Source organism: Lynx canadensis, chromosome A1 (genome assembly GCF_007474595.2).
Source record: "Lynx canadensis isolate LIC74 chromosome A1, mLynCan4.pri.v2, whole genome shotgun sequence".
Classification (NCBI taxonomy): Eukaryota; Metazoa; Chordata; class Mammalia; order Carnivora; family Felidae; genus Lynx; species Lynx canadensis.
The window spans coordinates 29,265,097-29,288,863 of NC_044303.2; the positions used below are offsets into that span (position 1 = coordinate 29,265,097).

Here is a 23,767-nt window from a genome sequence, read left to right on the forward strand (position 1 = left end):
ATGTCTGTTGAGGTGGTTGACACTAAATTCTAAAGTTCAAAATAGGAGGTTTTTAAAAAGTTTGGGATGTTATAGAAATGACATAGGATTCTACAGTGAGAATGGTTTTTAATCCTGGCTTTAAATGAGCACATCATGATTTTTTAGCAACTATGTGTGTCCTGTGTATTGTTATTTTTTATGATTGGGTGATTCTTCAGATCAGAACTGACTCGGCTGGAGCTATATACTTAATCTAGAGTGGCTTTGCTCACATGGCTGAGGGGCTGTCTGTGTGGCTCTCATACCTTAGTGGTGGCTGGAGGGATCCCAAGCAGCAAGAGAGGTTAAGCTCCCGTGTACCTATACTTGGTAGGCCTGTGCTTGTGTTTTGTTATTATGTCATTGGCCAAAGCAAATCACTTGGCCAATTCCATATTTAAAGGATAGAGAAGAGGCAGAGTCATATTTCACACTGAGAAGTCTGAACAGTTTAGTACCTATTACTTCAGTGGTTTACTGTAAGAAGTAGAGGAGGTTAGCTACCTGGATATCTAACAGAAAAGGCTCCCTGGCGGTGAGAACAGGCAGTGCATAGACCTGGAGGGGAAGAATGCTTGATATGTTCCTGGGATAGCAAGGAGAGGTCAGTATGATGAGAAGAGAGCAAGCAAGCAGGAAGTAGTAAGAGATACAATCATAGAGGTTGGGGCCAGAGTAGGATCTTATCCTTGAAGTTGTTATGAAGACTTCTATTTTTGTGTGTGAAAAGAAGAACTACAGGCGGGTTTTGAAGCAGGAGAGTGATATAACCTGACTTGTCTTTTTAAATAGGTTACTTCTGGCTGCTGCTTTGAGAGTATGTTGTAGGGAAAGAAGAATAGAAGCAGGAAGACTCTGAAGTGATGCAGATGAGAGCGGAAGGTGGTTTGCAGCGTGAGAGTAGCAATGAAGTTGAACGATTTTCGGATTTTATATATGTTTTGAAGATTGAACCAACAGGATTTTTTCGACAGGTTGGATATGACTAGAGGACTGAAAGAAGAGTCAGTGGCCAAGGTTTTTGTTGTGAGCAGCTAGAAGTGTTGAATCTCTACCAAGACAACTGGAGACAACTGGGTAGAGTAGGTTTTGGAGAGAAGATCAGGAATTCAGATTTGGATGAGGTAAGTTTGAAAAGTCTATTAGACATTTGAATGGAGTTGTCAAGTTGGATAGAAGAATCTGGAGTTCAAGAGCAAGACCTGGAGATAGAAATTTGAGAACATTGAAATACTGAGAGCATTGTGTGAGTCCAAGAAATATTTTCTGAAATGATCGTAGATCTAAGATACTTTTAAGTTTTAAAGTTTTCATTTGTACCAGTGATATGGTTTCAAGTAGGGAAGAAGAGCAGCGGAGCAGTTTAGCTACAGCTAAAGTGTATCCTTTGTGATGGTAGTAAAATAAGAGTTTAAAGAAGTCACTAATTGTTCCATGTGTACAGTATTGTGAAATATAAAGCCTGTAGGCTAAGTATCTCATTTGAATATTCCTTTTTACTGAAACAATTACCAGTTTGTTTCTAATTATTTAGAATTAGCTTATTGACAGAAAGTTGTGTAAGTAAAAGCCTGAGAGGGACAGAAGACCAAAAGTTGAGGGAAAGGGCCCTATTTGGATAATCAGTTCTACTCTATTGGGAGTTTTTCTTTTTTCTCTCCATGCCTCTCTCTCTGTTTAATTGTATTCATTGTCTATTAACACAATGAGATGTTCAGGTGTGAGCATGGGGACTAACCCAGAAACTGTGATTTCTTAACGAATATAAAGTTTACTGTTCTTGCCTTGATCCCCAAATAGGGCTGTCAGACCCAGCCTTAACCAACCTATTCAGAGATATCAGTCCATTCAGGAAAGTGAGTGGACTTTTTCTGTAATTTAGACTTCTACAGAAATGACCTGAGAATGGTTTGTTTTGTGTGGAAGAGAAAAAACAGATTTATCATTGAGCCAATATTTAGTTGACTTCCAAATGTTTTCATTCAGCAAATATTTATTACAGAACTATTGTGGGTCAGGAATGCTATCAGGCTAAAATATGTGACCAGTGAGACATGTAAACAAGTGATTTAAAAACAACAACAACAACGATATGTTCTTCACCAGTTATTCCAGCAGAGTAGTCAGGAAGAGTTATGAAGGAAATCAGTTCATCTTTAAGTCCCAAAACCTGTCAGAGTGCTTTGTACAACAGTACGTAAATGTTTACGTGAATACATAAACAATGTGATGCATGCATCTATCAGACAATTTTTAAAATACAGAGTGAGGCTCAAAGGGACCAATTCTTTCTTGTAGTGATGGAGAGAGGGGCTTTGCAGGAGATTTACTTGGTGGGGAAGGCCAGCAAATATGGAGGTAGAAAGCATGACATGCTCTGAATTAAGCTCAGCAAAGCTGGATTGTGGGTGTTTGTTGGGAGGTAGAAAGGCCACAAGTGAGGCTACAATAAGGTAGACCAAAGTCAAGATGCAAAAATATCTTATATTAGAATTTATTCTGTGGGCACTAGTAGGCTATTGAAAGTTTTGTTTTTTTAATAGGAATATTAAGAGGTAGGATTTATGAGAAATTCCTTTTTTAAAAAGCGTCATTCTTGAATTGGGAAATCAAATGTTGATACAATTTTTAAAGGTATAAACATATATACTGGAAGTGAGCATAGCTAATGAGTTATATCATTTACGGTACAATCTGTTTTATCCCTTTCAGATAACATATATTATCTTAATGTAGGTACAAACTAGGCTAGGTAGTTAAACTTACACTGAGGGAATGAAAATATGCAGGATGGCATTGGTTGGTTTCTGGAAGAGAAATAACCTATTTTTGCTTCATGAAATTATTGCAAACCTTACTTTTTCTGGTATTTAATCTTTTTAAACCTATTTTGAAGTGATTCTGGGCTTACAGAAGAATTGCATAAATAGTACAGAGCTTCTCTATGCTCTTCAGCCAGCTTCTACTAATGTTAATGTCATACACAATCACATTACAGCTATCAAAACTAAGAAATCAAGGGGCGCCTGAGTGGCTCAGATGGTTGAGCATCCAACTCTTGATTTCGGCTAAGGTCATGATCTTATGGTTGAGAGATCCAGCTAGGAGTCAGAATACTTGCTGAGTGTGGAGTCTGCTTAAGATTCTGTCTCTCCCCCTCTCCATCTGCCCCTCCCCCATGTTTGCTCTCAAAACAAAACAAAACCCAGAAACTTAAGAAACTAAGATTGGTAGAATACTATAAACCTTATTAGGATTTTTCATAGTTTTTCTACTGATGTCTTTTTTCTGTTCCAGGATGTGTTGCACTTAGTTGTCTTTGTTTTTTTGAGAGAGGGGGTGCAAGTGAGCGAGGGGTGTGGGGAGAAAGGGGAGAAGCGGGGCTCACCCGAAGCGGGGCTCACGCAAAGCAGGGCTCAAGCTCACCCTATGTGGTACTTGAACTCACTGTGAGATCATGACCTGAGCCGAAGTCAGATGCTTAATGACTGAGCCACCCAGCTGCCCTGCATTTAATTGTTGTGTCTTCTTAATTCTCTCAAATCTCTGATGGTTTCTTGTCTTTTTTTTTTTTGACTCTGACATTTTCAGACTATCAGGCAGATATTTTGTAGAATGTCCCTCAGTTTGATTTTGTCTTTTGTCTTCTATTCTCTCATGGTCAGGGACTGGAGTAATGACTTTTTGGACTTTGGGGTTTTAAACAAATTGTTTAATTTTACTTTTTTTTGTATTTATTTTTATTTATTTTTGAGAGAGAGAGTGAGAGCGTGCCCAAGCAGAAGGGCAGAGAGAGAGAGAGGGAGGGAAACACAGAATCTGAAGTAGGCTCCAGGCTGTGAGCTGTCAGCTCAGAGTCTGATGTAGGGCTCAAACCCCTGAACCTGTGAGATCATGACCTGAGGCAAAGTCAGACGCTTAACTGAATGAGCCACCCAGGTGACCCAATTGTTTCATTTTTAAAATTATAGAGTAAAATTGGCCTTTAAAAATTATTTTTTGGGAGCAACATATATCAAGTCTTGTTTTTTTTTTTTTTAAGTTTATTTATTTTGATAGAGTGAGTGTGGGGGAGGGGCAGAGAGAGAGAATCTCAAGCAGGCTCTGTGCTCACAGCACCCTGATATGGGGCTCAAACTCATGAGCCGTGAGTTCGTGACCTGAGCTGAAATCTAGTTAGACACTTAACCTACTGAGCCACCAGGTGCCCCCCCACCTTTTTTTTTTTTTTTTTAAATCAGGATGTAGAACAATTCCATCCCCCCTCAAAACTCCCTCATGCTCTCTCATTATAGCCACATCCTACCCCTAATCAATGCCCCTGCAACCACTGATAAGTTCTCCAACATTATACTTTGATATTTCAGAGAATGTCATATATTTGGAATCCTAGAGTATGTAACCTTTTTTTTTTTTTAAACTTTTTTTTTTTTTTTTAACGTTTATTTTTATTTTTGGGACAGAGAGAGACAGAGCATGAATGGGGGAGGGGCAGAGAGAGAGGGAGACACAGAATCGGAAACAGGCTCCAGGCTCTGAGCCATCAGCCCAGAGCCCGACGCGGGGCTCGAACTCACGGACCGCGAGACCGTGACCTGGCTGAAGTCGGACGCTTAACCGACTGCGCCACCCAGGCGCCCCAGTATGTAACCTTTTGACAATGGCTTCTTTGACTCCTCATAATGTTTTTGAGTCATCCAAGTTATGTTTATCAATAGTTCATTCCATTTTATTGCTGATTATAAATGTACTTCTAGTATGTTATCTCCTCTCCTCCTGTTTTTTGATAAATAATTGAGAACACATCATGTGTCCTCCTGGTATTATAATAAGCAATTTAAGTGAGTTTTTTGGTGAAATAGGGATTAGCATGATCCTTTTTACAGAAGTAAAAACATAGGCACAGAGAGTTTAAATAGCCCTAGGTCATGCAATTAGTTAATAGTGGAGCTGGGACTGAACCCAGCTCACCTACTCTAAAGCCCATGCTTTGGACTACATGGCTAGTTGCTAATGTCGGTTTTTTCATTTCTCGATTTTGACCAGCAGTACAATTAGAAATTGAAGTTCGTGTTCCTTTAACATATCCTAAAGTTCCCCTTTTTTGTTTATAGTTATTTTTATTAAAGAGCAAAAATGATAGAATGTAATTTTTTTTCACATTGGTGGGTTATAATATTTAGGGCTAAGCATTCTGTGATTTAGTCCTAAGCAGAAAGTCGTGCCAAGTAAGTCATCAGTCCACAAGCAATTATGAATTAACTTTGAGTTCATCTGTTTATGAGAATTAAAGCCGTAATACTAAGCTCTTTCTTAATCTTTTTGTAAACAGGATCTTTAATTTGTGTTAGATAATAAATATTATATAAAAATAGACAGAGTCTAAATAGTGTAAATCAGGCTATTTTAAATTTTTTTTTTTCAACGTTTTTTTTATTTATTTTTGGGACAGAGAGAGACAGAGCATGAACAGAGGAGGGGCAGAGAGAGAGGGAGACACAGAATCGGAAACAGGCTCCAGGCTCTGAGCCATCAGCCCAGAGCCCAACGCGGGGCTCGAACTCACGGACCGCGAGATCGTGACCTGGCTGAAGTCGGACGCTTTAACCGACTGCGCCACCCAGGCGCCCCTAAATCAGGCTATTTTAAAATAAGAAGTTTGCTTTTTTTTTTTAATGTTTATTTTATTTTTGAGACAGAGACAGAGCATGAGTGGGGGAGGGGCAGAGAGAGAGGGAGACACAGAATCCGAAGCAGGCTCCAGGCTCTGAGCTGTCAGCACAGAGCCCGACACAGGGCTCGAGGCCACAAACAGTGAGATCATGATCTGAACTGAAGTCGGACGCTCAACCGACTGAGCCACCCAGGCACCCCAAGAGGTTTGCTTTCTACCATAATCTTAAACTTTACTAATGGCAAAAGATGTCTTTTTCTTTTCTCTTTTTAAAGAGCATGGAGGTTTGGGGTATTAGAGATAAGTTTTTTGAACTTGTGCTAAAAGCCCATTTGCTTGAATATTCTCCTGCCATCGGATTAAAAAAAAAAAAAAGTTTCCAAAATATTGGTATCGGGTTTCTTGTGTTTTTAAAAATACCTTATTAGTGAACTGACATAAATGTAATTGAATTTTGGGGGTAATTATAAAAATTTCCAGTTATTCTGAATACCTGGTAATTTTATGTATTCAGTTAAGTAAAAGTTTGATGAGGAGACTTCTTTATTTTTTAAAATTTATTTATTTATATTTGAGAGAGCAGGAGAGGGGCAGAGAGAGGGAGAGAGAGAATCTTAAGCAGACCGTGTGCCAGCGCAGAGCTTGGTGTTGGGCTCCATCCCAAGAACAGTGAGATCCTCACCTGAGACAAAATCAAGAGCTGGATGCTCAACCGACTGAGCCACCCGGGCACCCCAGGAGACTTATTTCTTAAATGTAGCCTTGTTGTGATTTTTGTTCTCCACTCTTCAAACTTCTGTCCACAGTCACAGTTGGTCGTACAAGCTGCAGGGTATGGTTCCTGCTCTTGAATGGGTTACCAGTTTATCGATGTATAGATAGACTTGTACAAAATTAATTGCAATACAAAATGGAATGTTCTTGCAATAGAAATGGCACTGCCTTTCTTAAAGAAGCCCTCCCTTCCCCTCTCAAATCTGTTCTTGACTCATTCACAACAGTTTCTCACCTTTCAATCTCTGTTAAATTCCCTGTAATCTGATGTTTTACTTATCTTTTTTTTTTTTCTATCATAGCATGAAAACAAAGTTAACAGTGATGTGGGGCGCCTGGGTGGCTCAGTTAGCTAAGCATCTTGACTTCAGCTCAGGTCATGATCTCACAACTCATGGGTTTGAGCCCCGCATCAAGCTCTCTGTTGTCAGTGCAGAACCTGCCTCGATTCCTGTCTCCCTCTCTCTCTGCCCCTCCCCAGCTCATGCTTTCTCTGTCTTAAAAAATAAATTAAAACATCAGAAAAAAAAAAATTAACAGTGACGTTCATGTTGCTAAATTCAACTGCCATTTTTTTCTCAGACATCGTTTTATTTGATATGTCATCAACATTTGGCACAGTTGCTCAATCCCTTCTTTTGGAAACACTTTTACTCAAATTCCAGGGTAATACCATATTTGCCTTGTTTTCCTGCGATATTTTTGGATACTCCTTCTCAGCCTTCTCTGCTAACTTTACCTCCTCTCCTCTACCTCTCAATATTGGAGAGTCCCAGAGGTCTGTCGTCCTTACCTTTTCTACCTGTAGCTTTATTATTGTATATATGTTAATGACTACAATTTCTATACCTAGCCCATATCCCTTCCCTTGGCCTTAGGACTATGTCTGCAACTCCAAGGCAATCTGTCCAATTTGACATGTCCACTTGGAGAGCTGATGAACATCTCAAACTTAATGAGTTTAAAACTGAGCTCCTGATGTTTCCGTACCCCAAACCGTCATCATCTGTAGTCTTTCCTGGCTCAGTTTGGGCAACAGCAGTCTTTCAGTTGCCAGAAATGGAGTTTTGAAGCCTTTCTTTCCCCACCAACTACTTCTGTCCATTCAGAAATTTCATTGGGTATTCCTCAAAAACATCCATAATTGAGTCAGATCTTCCTCTTATGCTGCCTCCTTTGTTTTAGTCATTATCCTCTTTGGATTATTGCATTAGCTTCTCCTCACTTCTTTCCTTGCCCCTTTGCAGTGTGTTTTCATCACAGCGGTCAAATCTTATGACTCATATGCTGAAAACTCTCCAACTATCAAGTCTCTAAACAGTGAGGCTCTCCACTAGTTCCTAGTACTCTTCTCCTCCTCTTACTCTTCTTATTTTCTCTACTTGACCCACACTGGCCTCCTTGCTTTCCTTGAATGTATCAGTTAAGCTCCCTGTTAGAGTCTTTGTACAGGCTTTCTCTGTCTAGAATGTTCTTTCTTAGATATGGTCTACATGGCTAGAGGTCTTTATGCAAAGGTGACATGGCAAAAGTAAACCCTCCCTAGCTAGTCTAAAATGTTCTGTTCTCCTCTTTGCTATTATGTTTTTTTCCTTCTTTGTCCTTATCACTAGCATATGTATATTTTATCTTTTATTTATAATTGACATGCTCTGTATTTAGTCCATAATGTTTGTCCCTTACTAGAATATAAGTGCCATGTGGGGAGGGATCATTTACCAACAGTGTGTCTCCTTTGTTCACTGCTATGTAGCAAGGGCCTGGAAGAGTGCCTGGCACATAGTAGATGCTCAGTAAATGTTAAATGAGTGGATACCTAGGAGTACCTCAGATCAGTCATGAACTTGACATTGGGCAAGTCAGTTATCTCCTTTCCTGATTTTTATTTTTTTAATTAAAAAAATTTTAATGTTTATTTATTTTTGAGAGAGGGAGAGACAGAGTACAAGTGGGGGAGGGGCAGAGAGAGAGGGAGACACAGAATCTGAAGCAGACTCCAAGCTCTCAGCACAGAGCCTGACACGGGGCTTGGACACACAAACCACAAGATCATCACCTGAGCCAAAGTCAGGCTTAACCAACTGAGCCACCCAGGCACCCCTCCTTTCTCTATTTTTAAAATGAGTTTGGATAGGATTGGTATTTTTTTTTTTTAAATTTTTTTTTTTTCAACGTTTATTTATTTTTGGGACAGAGAGAGGCAGAGCATGAACGGGGGAGGGGCAGAGAGAGAGGGAGACACAGAATCGGAAACAGGCTCCAGGCTCTGAGCCATCAGCCCAGAGCCCGACGCGGGGCTCGAACTCACGGACCGCGAGATCGCGACCTGGCTGAAGTCGGACGCTTAACCGACTGCGCCACCCAGGCGCCCCAGGATTGGTATTTTTTAAACTTTCTGAAAACAACAAAGACTTAAATGTATGTAGTATCTCAGTTCCTTGAAGATTTTTGTAGGAATTCAACTGTGTAACAAAAGTTTGAAAACCATGGTAGGTAGTCTAGGTTATTTTATTTCAGGGGAATCAAAGTTTGTTAGTTTCTTTTTTTTTTCAGTCATGAGTTGATAATCACATCAATTCACATAGTGTTTTTTAAAGAAAGATTCTGTGATAGCAGAGTGAAAGGTGAATTGGAAATAGGTAGTTGGTGGTAGGAAAAGGGACAGTTAGGATGTTGTTGCGATATTATTTTTCCTACAGTATGATGCAGTAGCAAAGGAGGATCTTAAGTTTCACTCTAAACTCAATGTAAAAAATAGAGGATTTCCTCTCCACAACATTTAGAAATTATTGAATAGTAAGGGAACAAGCATCTTTTTGAGTGACTACTGTGTGAAGACCACTAACTACATTAGATTGTAAGGCTGCAGAGCAGTAGAGCAGAGGTGCTCAGAAGCATGGCTTCTACCCACATTATTCAGTCTGTTCCCAACAGTAGGCATGAAGCTCCTTTAGGTAATTCACAGGTACATCCCTGGTTACAATCCACTGAAGTAAAGGACACATTGTCTTTAACATTGAATTTAAAATTTAATCAAAAGAGATTAAAAGATATATCACATCATGTATAAAAGATACATCTATATGAAATTTGAGATTGCAGTCAGAATATTACCTGGGAGCATCATAAAAAATATAATTGTACAATCAATTCTTGGGTTGTTTTTGACAAGAAGGGAAAGAACAACATCCAAAATAGTACCTACGATGGAATCTTATAACACAGGTAGGTACATGAATTTTGCAGTATCAAATTATGGGCCAAATCATGTCTTTAAAAAATATTTGAATGCACAGTAAAATCCTGATATGCTATAATTTTCCTTTAATGAACTGTTTTAGAAAAGTTATTTATTTATGTCTCTGAGTTTCTGCTGTGTGTTGGGCCCTGTCTTAATGATAGGAATACATTAGTAAACAAAACCAGCCAAAGCCTGGTCCCTTCTTAAAAAAAATTTTTTTTAATGTTTATTTTTCAGAGACAGAGACAGAGTATAAGTAGGGGAGGAGCAGAGAAAGAGGGAGACACAGAATCCGAAGCAGGCTCCAGGCTCTGAGCTATAAGCACAGAGCCTGACAGTGGGCTTGAACTCACTAACCGTGAGATCATGACCTGAGCTGAAGTCAGCCTTCGATCCACTGAGCCACCCAGGCGCTGCGATGGCCCCTTTTGACTTTGGTGTGCCTTTTAAAACACACAGACGCTTGTCCAGGAGAATGTTCCTTATGGATGTGTCCTACTTAATAATGGGTGCAGAAACAGGAAAGGAGGCCTTGTTTTAACCCACTAGTGATAGATGATAGAGAATTAACTATGTTTGACATTTAAGGTCACATTTGGAAATGCTGCATGTTGTTCAGAACCTGGGATTATACTTTGAGAATCCTTTCCCACTGAAATATTTAGAACACTGAATCCCAGTATTAAAAAATTTTTTTTTTTTTATATTTAAATAGTGGAGACAGGTGCCTGGGGTGCTCAGTTAAGCATCTGACTTTGGCTCAAGTCATGATCTCACAGTTTGTGAATTTGAGCCCTGCCTCAGGCTCTGCACTGACAGTTTGGAGCCTACCTGGGATTTTCTCTCTCTCTCTGTCTCTCTCTCTCTCTCTCTGTCTCTCTCTCTGTCTCTCTCTCTCTCTGTCTCTCTCTCTCTCTCTCTCTCTTTCTCTGTCTCTGCGCCCCTCCCCACTTGTGCTCTCTCTCACTCGCAAAATAAAAAAATAAGTAGTAGAGAATAGTGATTTTGGTCATTTATCATTTTAATGATTTGATCTTTGCATGCTTCTTCCATCTCTCCTGTTGGCTCCTGGACGAGGGGACAGATTCAGAGCAAGCCTTTTTTTAAAGCCCAGGTATTCTAGATATGAGCAAGAGACTGTTTAATATTTTCAGATACTGGGATTTTTCACATTTGAGTTCAAAGAGAAGCAGTAACAATGAAAGGAAAGAAGAGAGTCCTTGCTTGCATTGTAAATTCTTTTTATAAGTTGTATTTTAAAGAAAGAAATTTACAGTGTCCTAACTTTAGCTGCATTCAATTCATTTAATTGACCTAATCTTGCTAAACTAATAGTTCAAATATAAATGCTGAAAATTCCTCCAAGTAGCCATGATAGCTTTATATTAAGGTATATACTGACTTGATAGAGATCTAATTATAGAAATAGACATCAACTGTATGTACAAGTATAATATATTTGCATCACAAGCCTAAGATGCCACATTTTATTTATATAAAAGTTTAAAGACTTAACCTTTCTCATCCTGAACTATTTGATACTGATTGCTTCTACTAAGAAGAAGAATAATAAGTTAATGTTTATAAAGTGTTTACTTAGTGCTCAGTTCAATATTAATAACTGTATTACACATGAACTAGTTTCTTTTTGAAGTCAGGTTTATTGAGCTATTTTTTATGTGCAGTGCAATTTGCCCTATTTAGTTGTACAGTTCTATGATTTTTGACAACATATATAGGTCATAGAACCAATACCACAATCCCTATACAGAATGCTTCCATCACTCCAAACGGTTTCCTTGTTCCCCTTTGTAGTCAGTCTCCCCCTCTCATTCCTAACCCCTGGCAGCCACTGATAGGAATTCTGCCCTTTTTGTTTTGCCTTTTCCAGAACATCGTGTAAGTGGAGTCATATAGTATATATTTTGAGTTTGGCTTATTACACTCCCTAATGCTTTTAGAGTTATCCATGTGGTAGCTGTATTTCGAAAGTTACTGCTAATAATATCCCGTTGTATGGATGTGCCACAATGTGTTTAACCGTTCTCCAGCTGATGGACATTTGGGTTTCCAGGATTTGGTAATTCTGAATAAAATTTATATAAATATTTAGGTAGAAGTTTTTGTTGTTATTTTAAATGTTCATTTATTTTTGAGAGAGGGAGAGAGTCTAATGTGGGGCTCAATCCCACCAACTGTGATATCATGACCCGAGCTGAAATCAAGAGTCAGATGCTTAACTGATTGAGCCACTGAGGCACCCCAGTAGAAGGTTTTGTTTTTGTTTTTGTTTTTAATAGACATATATTTTCCTTTCTCTCAGGCATATATTTAGGATTGAGTCTGCTGGATTGTATAATAAGTATATGTTTACAAGAAACTGCTAAATGGTTTTCCAAGTAGGCTGTACCATTTTGCATTCCCAACTTTGCATGCGAAAGTTGAAGTTGCTGTACATCCTCCCTAGCACTTGGTATTTTCAGTTGTTTTTTTTTTTTTTTTTTTTTAAGTTATTCTGTTGATGTGCACGGGTACTGTGGCTTTAATTTGCAATTTCCTTCTGAGTAAGGATGTTGAGATTTTTTGCTGTCTTTCTCTGCCATCTGTATCTCTTTTTGGTGAAATGTCTATTCAGACCTGTTTGACAATTTTATTTTATTTATTTTTTTTTTTATTTTTTTTTTTATGAAATTTATTGGCAAATTGGTTTCCATATAACACCCAGTGCTCATCCCAAAAGGTGCCCTCCTCAATACCCATAACCCACCCTCCCCTCCCTCCCACCCCCCATCAACCCTCAGTTTGTTCTCAGTTTTTAACAGTCTCTTATGCTTTGGCTCTCTCCCACTCTAACCTCTTTTTTTTTTTTTTTTTTTTCCCTTCCCCTCCCCCATGGGTTCCTGTTAAGTTTCTCAGGATCCACATAAGAGTGAAACCATATGGTATCTGTCTTTCTCTGTATGGCTTATTTCACTTAGCATTACACTCTCCAGTTCCATCCACGTTGCTACAAAGGGCCATATTTCATTTTTTCTCATTGCCACATAGTATTCCATTGTGTATATAAACCACAATTTCTTTATCCATTCATCAGTTGATGGACATTTAGGCTCTTTCCATAATTTGGCTATTGTTGAGAGTGCTGCTATGAACATTGGGGTACAAGTGCCCCTATGCATCAGTACTCCTGTATCCCTTGGATAAATTCCTAGCAGTGCTATTGCTGGGTCATAGGGTAGGTCTATTTTTAATTTTCTGAGGAACCTCCACACTGCTTTCCAGAGCGGCTGCACCAATTTGCATTCCCACCAATAGTGCAAGAGGGTTCCCGTTTCTCCACATCCTCTCCAGCATCTATAGTCTCCTGATTTGTTCATTTTGGCCACTCTGACTGGCGTGAGGTGATACCTGAGTGTGGTTTTGATTTGTATTTCCCTGATAAGGAGCGACGCTGAACATCTTTTCATGTGCCTGTTGGCCATCTGGATGTCTTCTTTAGAGAAGTGTCTATTCATGTTTTCTGCCCATTTCTTCACTGGGTTATTTGTTTTTCGGGTGTGGAGTTTGGTGAGCTCTTTATAGATTTTAGATACTAGCCCTTTGTCCGATATGTCATTTGCAAATATCTTTTCCCATTCCGTTGGTTGCCTTTTAGTTTTGTTGGTTGTTTCCTTTGCTGTGCAGAAGCTTTTTATCTTCATAAGGTCCCAGTAATTCACTTTTGCTTTTAATTCCCTTGCCTTTGGGGATGTGTCGAGTAAGAGATTGCTACGGCTGAGGTAGACCTGTTTGACAATTTTAAAGACTAGTTTGTTTTCTTATTTTTAAGTTGTAAAAATTTTTTATATTAAGCGTAGTAGTACATGCATTGGTTTTAATGCTCATTATAGTCCTCTGAGGTAGGTGCTATTATCCTAAATCACAAACAAAAAAGTTAGGCACAGTACTGTTAAATATTGCCCAGGATCACACAGCAGATAGGTAGCATAGCTGGGCTTTGCACCCAAGCAGAGTGACTCTAGAACCTGTGCTGAACTGTTTGCCAACTTGTTTTTTCTGTGGTGATTGATTTCTTGGGGTTGTGAATATAACCAGGATCTAGTTTCTATAGGTGGTAAAACAATGCTTATAGGGACACCCTTGAGCAAAGGGGCAATATATTTGTAGCAGCAACTCTGGAATCTTCTCCCTAGGAATAGCTCAGATATTTGTTGCTATTGAAGAAGGGTACTTATTTTCACTTTATGTCTCTTACTTCTACATACCGGTGATGAAAAGTACTTCTTTTAAATTACTTTCCACATGTCTGTCATTATCAAGTAATGAAATGCTTTATATAAATGGATGTTCTCAATAGCAGAAGCTTCTCCTTTTAGGTATCTATACACCATAAAAGATTTCTCTCTCTCTCTCTCTCTCTCTCTCTCTCTCTCTCTCTCACACACACACACACACACACACACACACACACACACACACTTTTCTCACTTTGTCTTTTATAATAATGTTGGCTTCAAGGCATTTACTGTTTGGTGATACACTCGAGGAGTGTGTAGAACTTACTGACCTTATATGATGGCTTTAGATGCCAGGACTTTTAAAGTTATATTTATTTGTGATTTTTATAGGTTTTTGTTTTAGTCTTCTCTCACTTTCCACTTTCCACTCTGTCATTTGTTTGTTGTGACATCATCCTTTCACTATTCCCTCTTTCACACCCCTATAACTTCATTTCTAATTAGGTAAAAGATTATCAAATTATTGGGCTTACATGGATATGGTCTAAAATAAATTTCAGCTTTAGGAAATGACTTAGGGGTTTTCCAGTGAACATCTCCTGTGACTGCTCAGAGGGCCTTTTTTCTTGGTTTTGGGGCTCCAAACAGTCATTCTAAATAAATGAGCTCTAACGTAAGATAAATATGATATTTGACGGCAGAAGAAGTGATGTGTTTTTCTTTTTAGCATAATTTTTTATTAATAATTTGTTAAACCATGGGGATTATCTTAGTAAAAAGGTAAACCAAACAGTGTTCAGTAGAATGGAATAAATAGGCACTTAATGGGCAGAAAGTTGGTTCACAACCATTCTGTTCTGTTGCAGTTTGTGAAGTTCCTGTCTAAGTCAGCAACAGCTTGTCCTCTCAGCTGCGCCTCTAGTAAGACAAAATGATTACTTCCAAGTAATTAACTGAAGCAGAAAACTTTGCCAAATCTATTTACTTTTTGTAAAATATTAAGATGAAGTCTAGTGAGTAGTACTTTGTCATGTAAAGCACTTTTGAGAGTGCTTAATGCTTTCAAGCCATTTTGATCAATTTACGCTCTTAGAATAAATTAATATTCATCCAGGGGACAGGGTAAGTAGTGCACTAACATCTCAGCTGCTTGGGCACCTTGTCAGATGTACGATGACTTGGAGAGCAAAACTTCACTGTCCACCTCGTTTGTTGGCAACTTAGGGTCACCATGTATGGTGCAGCAGGGTGCCTGGCACATGGTACGTTTTTATTTGTGGAATATTTTGGTAAAGAAAACGTTGGCTATCAATTGGGAGCATAGAATCATGAACCGTGATTGCATTGGTAATCTGTTTAAAATAGAGTTTTATCAAGCTTGCGATACTATTTAAAATCATTATGCTATATTAGACTTTAGCTCCTTTCTAACCCTGAATTCTTAAAAAAATTTATAAACCAGGTTAATTCACACTTATTTTTCTACTGAACTTTGAATTTTCTAGATTTTATGTTTAGTGGACTTGTAAATCTGCATCTGATACTGCAGTTTGCTAGCTTTTCCAGATTACATAGCAATGTACCCCTTTCATGTAAGGGTTAATGAGTAGCCTGGTTAGACTCACCAGTCCATTGTCACACTAAAAGCCAGAAAATTTGCTGTCTCCCTTCTATTCCCTCCCACATTTTTTTTCTTTTCATAGTTTTATTTACTTGATATATTAATATAATTTTTAAAAGTTGATATTTTATTTTGTAAAACATACGGTTTTAATTTTGTTTCTGTGTAGATCCTGAGTTCTATTTTATTGTTAATGTTAAATTATGGTAATTAACATGAGCTGAATAATGGTTTAATCAAGGTAGATCTTGCTCCTTGGCTCTCTGTCTCTCCTTTTTCTGTACTTCTCCTCTGTTTTTACCTGTAGATTTGCATGTTTGACTTAGCAGAATAATTGGGTCCACAGCAACATGGGCGTGCCTCCCTTAGAAACACTTAGTTTCATGTATGACTCATAGGCTGAAGCACAGACACCACTTCCCCAATCTACAGGAGCCATTTTAACAGCATAAAACTTGCCGGATTGCTTTTTATTTTCAAGCCCAAAGGACAAAAAGAGAACGAGAATATTTGAAGGTAACTTGTTATGAGTTTGTGTGTTTGCTTCTGTCTGTTTCCTGAACTGATAAACGGAGGGTGGTTCTTACCTGTCGAAGAACATGGCTGAATGTGTTCTTTAACTCTCTGAAAAAAATGTGTGTAGTCAGTCACATGCCTGATTGCACTTAACTGCTAGGGGGAAACAAAGCATTCAAATTCTGGAAAGTTTTAGATCTTCTTAGAAAAGCATTTTTTTTGTTTTACATAATTTGTTTTCTTTGTTTGCCCCCTGTATGACTTGAGAATAAAGGAGATTTTTCTTTCTTTTTCATACTACAAAACAAACCAGTCAAGTTTTCATTTAAAAAAAAATCCAGTTGTATTTGTGGGATAGCTAGAAAGTTACAATTAAGTAAATTCATGTACTATGCGTGTGTGATACGGATGTTAAAAAAATTCCGAGGCAGTGGTGGTGTTTTGGCATTTTGGTTAAAGGGAGGGACAACTCGGTCATAGGTATTGCTCATTGACTGTTCTTTCCTCTTTTTTCTTAAATTAATGAAATTGTAACATTAATTTTTGAAAACTAAATAGAAGCTTAAGGAAAATGAAGCCATTTAGATAGATAATAAGTAAAAGTGATTATTAAATAAAGAGGAAGAAAGAGTAGACCAGTTCATTTAGTATCAGAAAAAAATAATAAAGTTTTATAATTCACACTGGAAACTTATTCTGAGAAACAACCTTAGATGCATGGCTGGCTTCTGAGGAAGCATATAGTATTTCAATTTGTGTGTAAAGAAAAAGTAAAGAATATTGGCCTTCCCTCTATACTGTTGTTGTTAAAATTTGCTTGTTTTGAAGAAAAAAAGTAATACCTTTTGTGTGAAAGAAAAGATTGCTTAGTCTTTTCCTGGAATATTTATCATCTTGAAATTACGAAATTTTGGCTAGTGTATATTCTGGTGTGCCTTCAAGTTCTAGGTCCTCTGAGAAGCTGAGTGAAGTAGTATTTTACTTACGAAAGTTATTTATGAAATTAAAACTTGAATGCAAGTAAAATTTGAATATGCAGGGATTATGAATAAAATATTTGGAAATAAAACTTAAGTCATATATTATTGACTATAATGATGTTTAGCTAGTTCTTTGGAAATTTGCTGTTACTGACTTTCTAAGTGCTTAAAGGCCTATCTGCTGAAAGGGAAGATAGAAAGGCAGTTAGTTACTACTTCATACTCTTGGAAAGGATTTTTATATTAACAGGTCTCAGTTTTGTGGTTTTGCAGGAAAGACATAGCAGACATTTTACCAATTCAGCTCTGAGCCATTTGCTATCATCTTTGTTTGCATCTTGTTGGTTTAGTCAGCCTTTGAGTAAGTAGAGCCTGTATTTACTTCTAGTCTGGTCTGTGTGAAAAATCTAAGGAAACTTTTGGCTTTTTTTTTTCTTTTCTTTTAAGTTTTTAAAAGCCAGTGACCCATGAGAGAAAAATCTAGGGACAAACAACTAAATAAGATTTTATTTATTAAAGGGAAGTAGAAAGATTTAGTTTCTTAAAATTAAGCAGCTGGTATAAATAAAATAGATACTGATCATATATTTCAGTTTCTTATTATGTGAAGAAGACTGAAGTGGGGCTTCAAGGACAAGGGAAGGAAAAAAAAAAACATGGAAGCAAGGAAAGGCCAGAAAGACTTAGCAGTCTTCTTCCCACTGTTTTCCTTTCATAAGGTTGAATATAAGTGTAGATCGAGTCATCAGAATGAAACTTAGAATTACCCATTTAAAGAACTTAAGCACTGAAAAACACTGAAGATCATTCAGCTGCCTCACTTGTATAGATGAAGAAACAGTGGCCCGAAGAGGTCTTGTGACTTGCTCAAGGTTGTGCAGTGCCTAATGGCAGGGCTTCCAGCCCAGAGCTGCTCATGCTAGTCCACACTAACAAGTGATGCTTTGTTTGAAATAATCTGTGTTTCCTTAAGAGTAAATAAAACCTTAATTAAGTTGCTTGGTGATAAGTTTGGTAATAAGATGTACCAAATGAATTAACCAATGATCTTGAAAATGTGTTCCAACTAGTTTTTTTCATCAGAGAGAAGATGATGCATTTGTTTAATTTCTACAACAGCTTTTTTTTTCATTATTAGCATTTTTTCATAGTTGAAGCATTGTTTGTGTCATTGCTTATTTAAGATGAATCCAGGGGGATGGAATTATGAGGAGTTGGGAATTTACTTTGAACTTCAGAGCCAGACAGGTTTATTTCTGCTTTAGTTTTATCTCTTGTTCTTTTAGGAGGGCAAATACTGTTTAATATGGTGCCTTGTTATATTAAAGTGTATGTGTGTGTAAAACCCTGCATATAAGTTTACAAAGTCTACAAGTCTCTAAACTTTAACATTACACTCCTCTTGAACTGAACCTTTTCAGAATTAGTAATCTCATTCCATTTGTTTGTTATATCTTCTCTCCTCCTTTGAGAGTTGACTATACATACTAGGCACATTAAGAAACTAATGGGGAATACAAAATCTTTGTTAACTTTTTGATGTATTTTTATTGGAGTGGTTGAAATTTACTTTCGATCTGCCTTTCTTTAGGTCTGAAATTTGGTTTTTTAAATCACTTTGCACGTAACTGTTGCATCTCCTACGTCTCCAAGTCCTCTAACCCAGTTCGATATCAGACCCTCCACAAGGTGGTTTTCATTGTCCTAAGCAACAGAGAGCACAGAAACAGCCAGAAAACATAGGCTCTCTCCTCACAAACTTAGATTCTTACTGGAAAAAACAGGGTGTGGTAACATCAGTAAAATAAGAATGGAACCAAGCCACCAAGAAGTTAAATTCAGGTTCAGACTGCCTAAAGGTGAAAACATGACTGCAACTTAAAATAGGGAAGTATATGGATCTTTAGGAATTGTTAGTATTGAAGACTGAGTAGCATTTGCCTAGCTTAAGGGGAGTGCCTTCACCAATAAGAATGAGAATGTAAGCTCTTTGAGGTGAGAAATGTTTTATTTTTTTGTCTTTTGGGACCTTTGACAAAACTACCAAGCACATATTAGTAAACAGTTACTATTTGCTGCATCAAAACCCTTAGCTACTCAGTTGGGCAAATTCTGCTAAAGTTAGGGGTGGCAAATCTTTAAAAGTCATGTGGCCCTCAGCGTAGTCTGTCTGGTGTCAGCACTTCCTAACCAAAGAAAAAAATGAAAATCTACTTGGTAGTATATGTTTTAAAGCAGTAATTTCAACCTTTGGTGTAATAGAGAATCACCTGGCTTCAACTCCTGAGATTCTGATTCATTAGGCCTAGGGTTTGGCTTATCAGTTTGCATTTGTAATAATTACCCTAAATGATTGCGGTGCAAGTGCTTGTAGGCCACACTTTCCGAAAAAGTACATGTTTAGGAAGAGCAGTTACTTGGCATTTTAATATTTGAATTTTCAAGCACCAGTGATATTTTGAAGGCCACAGCCTCTGCTAAGTAAAGAAAGTGGCTGGAGTAGTTTATTATCAGTATTATAACTTATTTACCTTCTTCTCCCTTGCCCAGTTTTTTCTTTCTTTATTCCATTTTTTGCTGTTCTGTGTCTGTCAACTTTGTGGCTTTCCCTTTTTCTGCTTCTCTAATTCTGCTTCTCCTTCTGCTCCCAAACCCACTGCTATATTGACCACAGTAAATAATTAAACTATTTTTTTTCAAATGTAATTAACCTATTTTTTATCTCAGTAAACCATTGCTTTCTCTATGTTAGTTTTTTTTTAGTTCCATTTGGTGTTTCATGGCATCTCCATTCCCTGATCCTTGGGGTTCTAGGCAAAACATCCCTTCCTGATTTAGGGTAGCATTCACAGCGTTTGAAAATCTTTCTGTCCTGGGAAATACACTATTATTATTTACAGTTGTTTGAGTCTGGGAAGGAGGTTTGTTTGTTTATTTATTTATTTATTTATTTATTTATTTTTAATACCGTGTGATGCTTGGACATGATCGAGGTTTCTTTGGACATTTAACTCTATCACTGATTGCATATTTGTAGGCTTTATCTTACATTACATCCCATCTAATGGGACAAAGGTATTCACAGACTCTTGTAAAGTTGTGAAGAATAGTCCATTAGTTGAATGGTGTGAAAATAATTATTGCTTCCATTGTTTGGCTAGAATATTTTGTTCCTTTGCTTAGCAGCTGCTTCATTTGGATGGTAGAAATTGAATTAGTAATCTCATTGAGTCAACTGAAATGATTACGGCAGTTTTCAACTGTTGGAGTAATCTCTTTCTCCCATTAGTATAAGAACCTACTTAAGAGAAAGTTTTTCATCTCATATCTATCTTTGTGTTTTCTCAGATGGTCGGTATACCATAGTAAAAGTAGCTCTTGATCTATACTACAAGTGTCTAGGCATTTCACCCTTTACAAAAATGTAACTCATTTGCTAATTGCTCTGTTGGTGGATAGAAAGAAATTACGCAGCAGATCTTTGGTCGTATAAATTTCTCTGCAGAAGCATTTTGATTTCCTCTCTTCCAGTTATAAATATCTGAATTAACACCATTATTGTGAGAAGACTCTTCCTAAACTTCTGTTTTCACTTTCATTCTCTCCCTGCTATAGGAATTCAGCTATCTTTTCTTTCATTTGCTTTTTTAATTGATGAATAGTAGGGTGTCAGCTCTTTTTCGTGTCCGTGTTTTACAGCGAGCCTGTAATGAAAAGCAGCCTCCCTCCTCTCCCCCTTACCATTCTCAGTCCTGCTCCTCAGAGGCAGCCACTTCTTAGAGAAGTTTTGGGGTTTTTAAAAAATTTATTTTCTTGGATCTATCCTTGTCCAGCCTTTTACTCTTATAGTAGAAGTTCTTCAAGGTAGCAGGAACTAGTATGATTTTACAAGGTAAAACATCATGTGAAGTTCATTATCTGATGGATGCCCAGTCATATAGGGCCTTGTGTTTATGCAGAATTGTATACTTTAAAACATTTAAATTAAAGGAAATTGGTTATTTTCTGTGTTTTAGAAAAAACAGTCATATGAACAGTGAAACAAATTTTACAGTAAAACTATAAATATGAGGTGTTGAATTAATAACTGTTAGTTTGTGTGAATCTTATTTTTTTATATCAAAATACTAAATGGAAGCTTAGTATTGTAATGGGGCGATTAATTTTCTTTTTTTTTTTTTTAACTGAAATGTGCATGTAGGAGAATGTATAAAATATGTACTGTTTAAATATAATTGCAAAGTGTTTACCCATATCACAACCTAGGTTAAGAAATGGGCTCATTATGTTAGAAGTCCCCCACTCCTGTCCCATGTTTGTTTCTCCTTAAAAATGATTACTGTCCTGACTTTTTTCATTATACTTTTACCCCTTTGAACTGCATGTAAATGGAATCACACCATATATATTCTCTAGTGACTTGCTTCTTTCATTCAACTCTGTGAGATTATTTTAATTAATTTTAATTGCCATGTTATATTCCATTGTCTGTCCAGACCAGAATGTATTCACTCTTTCTTATTGATGACATTAGATTATTTCTAGTTTGGAAACATTCTTGGACATGGTTTGTGGAACATATGTGCAAGAGTTCTTTATTTTATTTTATTTTTTATTTATTTTTTTTTTTGTGCAAGAGTTCTTTAAGGTGGTATCATCACATTGAGTTATGAGAGAAGTTTACAAAAGGTATGGAGAGAATGGATAGTTTAAGATCATTTAGAGTTCTTCATTATCTTTCCTAGGAACAGATGCCTGCCATTGATGCCTTCTTACCCATTCAGCATCTTACTTACTATGGTGTATTGTCCTGGGGGATAAAATCCTTGAGGACCCTAAACAGATGGGCAATTGATGCATTTCAGAGTATGTTGCAGACATCAATATATTTGACCACTAAACAGTTTACCATGCCTGTCACTTATTAACTGGAGTTATTTCAAACAATTCTGAATTAAAATTTTAACACAATAGATATAATATGGTTCCAGTTATATACATAAAAACAATATGATTATTGATACATATGTATTAAAGGTATAAAAATTGGACAGATAGGGACAACATCAAATTTAGGATAGTTGGGAGGGATAAAATGAGATTAGAGAGGGGATATATAGGAGTCTTTAGCTATATGTGGCCTTTTTTTCTCTTAAGAATCTGAAGCAGAATATGGTAAGATATTAGTATAAAGCTATTTCATAATAAATTTTCCTGTCTAAGGGGTAGTTATTTTTGTCCCACATTTATAAATAACTGAGAAATAATGTTCATTTGATGAGAAGTCGATTTTTATTTTTTAATTTTTTAGATTTTTTTATTTTTAGAAGGTAATTTTTAAAAATGGTGAATAAGCTCTATCTACATCATAAAAAATATTAACTTCCTGCTTCACTGAATGATTAGCTAGATTCAGAACTAAGTTACATAAGACTGTGTCTATCCCATACAACTAACAAGATGGCCCTAGACATACTTCTCATGGGTAACTTCCAGCTGAGATCCATTAACAAGTTGAAACTATAGTTTGCCAGAAATAATTTAATATTTAGAACCATCCCACATTCAAATATTCAAAAACACATTTCAGAACGAAAAGATTCATAAAACACACAGTTGGTAGAGTACTAATTGACACTGATGAACTAATACCCTAAATTAGACTTTTGCACCTAGCCAGATTTATTGACATAATGGATGTTTCATCTGGCTTCCTTAAAATCCTTATTATAATGGTAGCATTTCCTGTATCTTTAGTGGGTTTTTTTTGTTGTTGTTATAAAATTGATGTGGATTCTCTAAGGGTTCTGAAATTTAATAATATAATTGTAGGAATTGCTATAAAAAAGTGAAAGCATAGATCTTAATCCAGGTTTTTGCTTTCATAATCATCTCTTGGCTCTCTTTTCTAAGATATTTCCCACAGTGTATGTATAAGTAGTGGCAGGGACAAAAAAAAAAAAGAACAAATGAAATTAGAAGTCACAGGATTTTATGGTTCAGAAGGATTCTTTTTTTTTTTTAATTATTTAGTGTTGAAAAAGAGAGTGAGTGGGGGGGGGGGTGGTAAAGGGAAGGGGATGGGGGATCTGAAGCATGCTCTACACTGACAGCAGAGAGCCCCATGCAGGGCTCAAACTCATGAACCATGAGATAATGACCTGAGTCAAAGTTAGACTCTCAACCGACTAAGCAACTCAGGCATTATTCTTGATGCTACGGAATATATCCATGAATAAAACATAGAAAATTTATTCATAAATTATGTTCTATTAATTAACACCCATTTAAGATGTATTCTAATGTATACAAAGATTAGAAAAGTTACAAATAGATTAGATTAGTGGTCCTCAAAGTGTTTTTTGGGATATACAGAGATGAAGAAAGCATACTAGAAGTTAATTTTCAAAAGCTTTATTTTACTGGGGAAAAACTGTATCTCAGAGTTTTCTTTTCAATATAGTATTCTTCTGAGAGAGGATCTCTGTAAAAGGCATTTAATAAATAATAGCCCATCCTTGTAACGAATTTGTATATTGACAGATATAACCCATGGAAACAAAAGCTCTTTGTGGTCCTCAGTAACTTTTAAGAGTATAAATGGATCTTGACACTAAAAGAATGTTGCATGATTGCAACCGGTGGTTTAAATACCATTCTTACAGATTTTTCCCTCCATTCTTAAATTTAATTTAGGAAACT

The 23,767-nt window shown here is 36.9% G+C and overlaps 1 protein-coding gene across 4 annotated transcripts in view; it reads left to right on the plus strand.

The window, feature by feature from the left end:
- The window catches only part of ELF1 (E74 like ETS transcription factor 1), a 110,755-nt gene that overhangs the window by 12,261 nt on the left and 74,727 nt on the right, over positions 1–23,767 (plus strand). The window contains exon 1 of one of the 4 annotated variants that reach the window (XM_030311795.2): positions 15,927–16,085. The exons of 1 other annotated variant lie outside the window; for it this stretch is intronic. The gene's annotated coding sequence lies outside the window, so the exon portion shown is untranslated. Of the gene's footprint in view, positions 1–15,926; positions 16,086–23,767 lie in introns of those variants that run through there. 2 more of the 4 variants (XM_030311806.2, XM_030311813.2) reach the window with 2 other exon arrangements.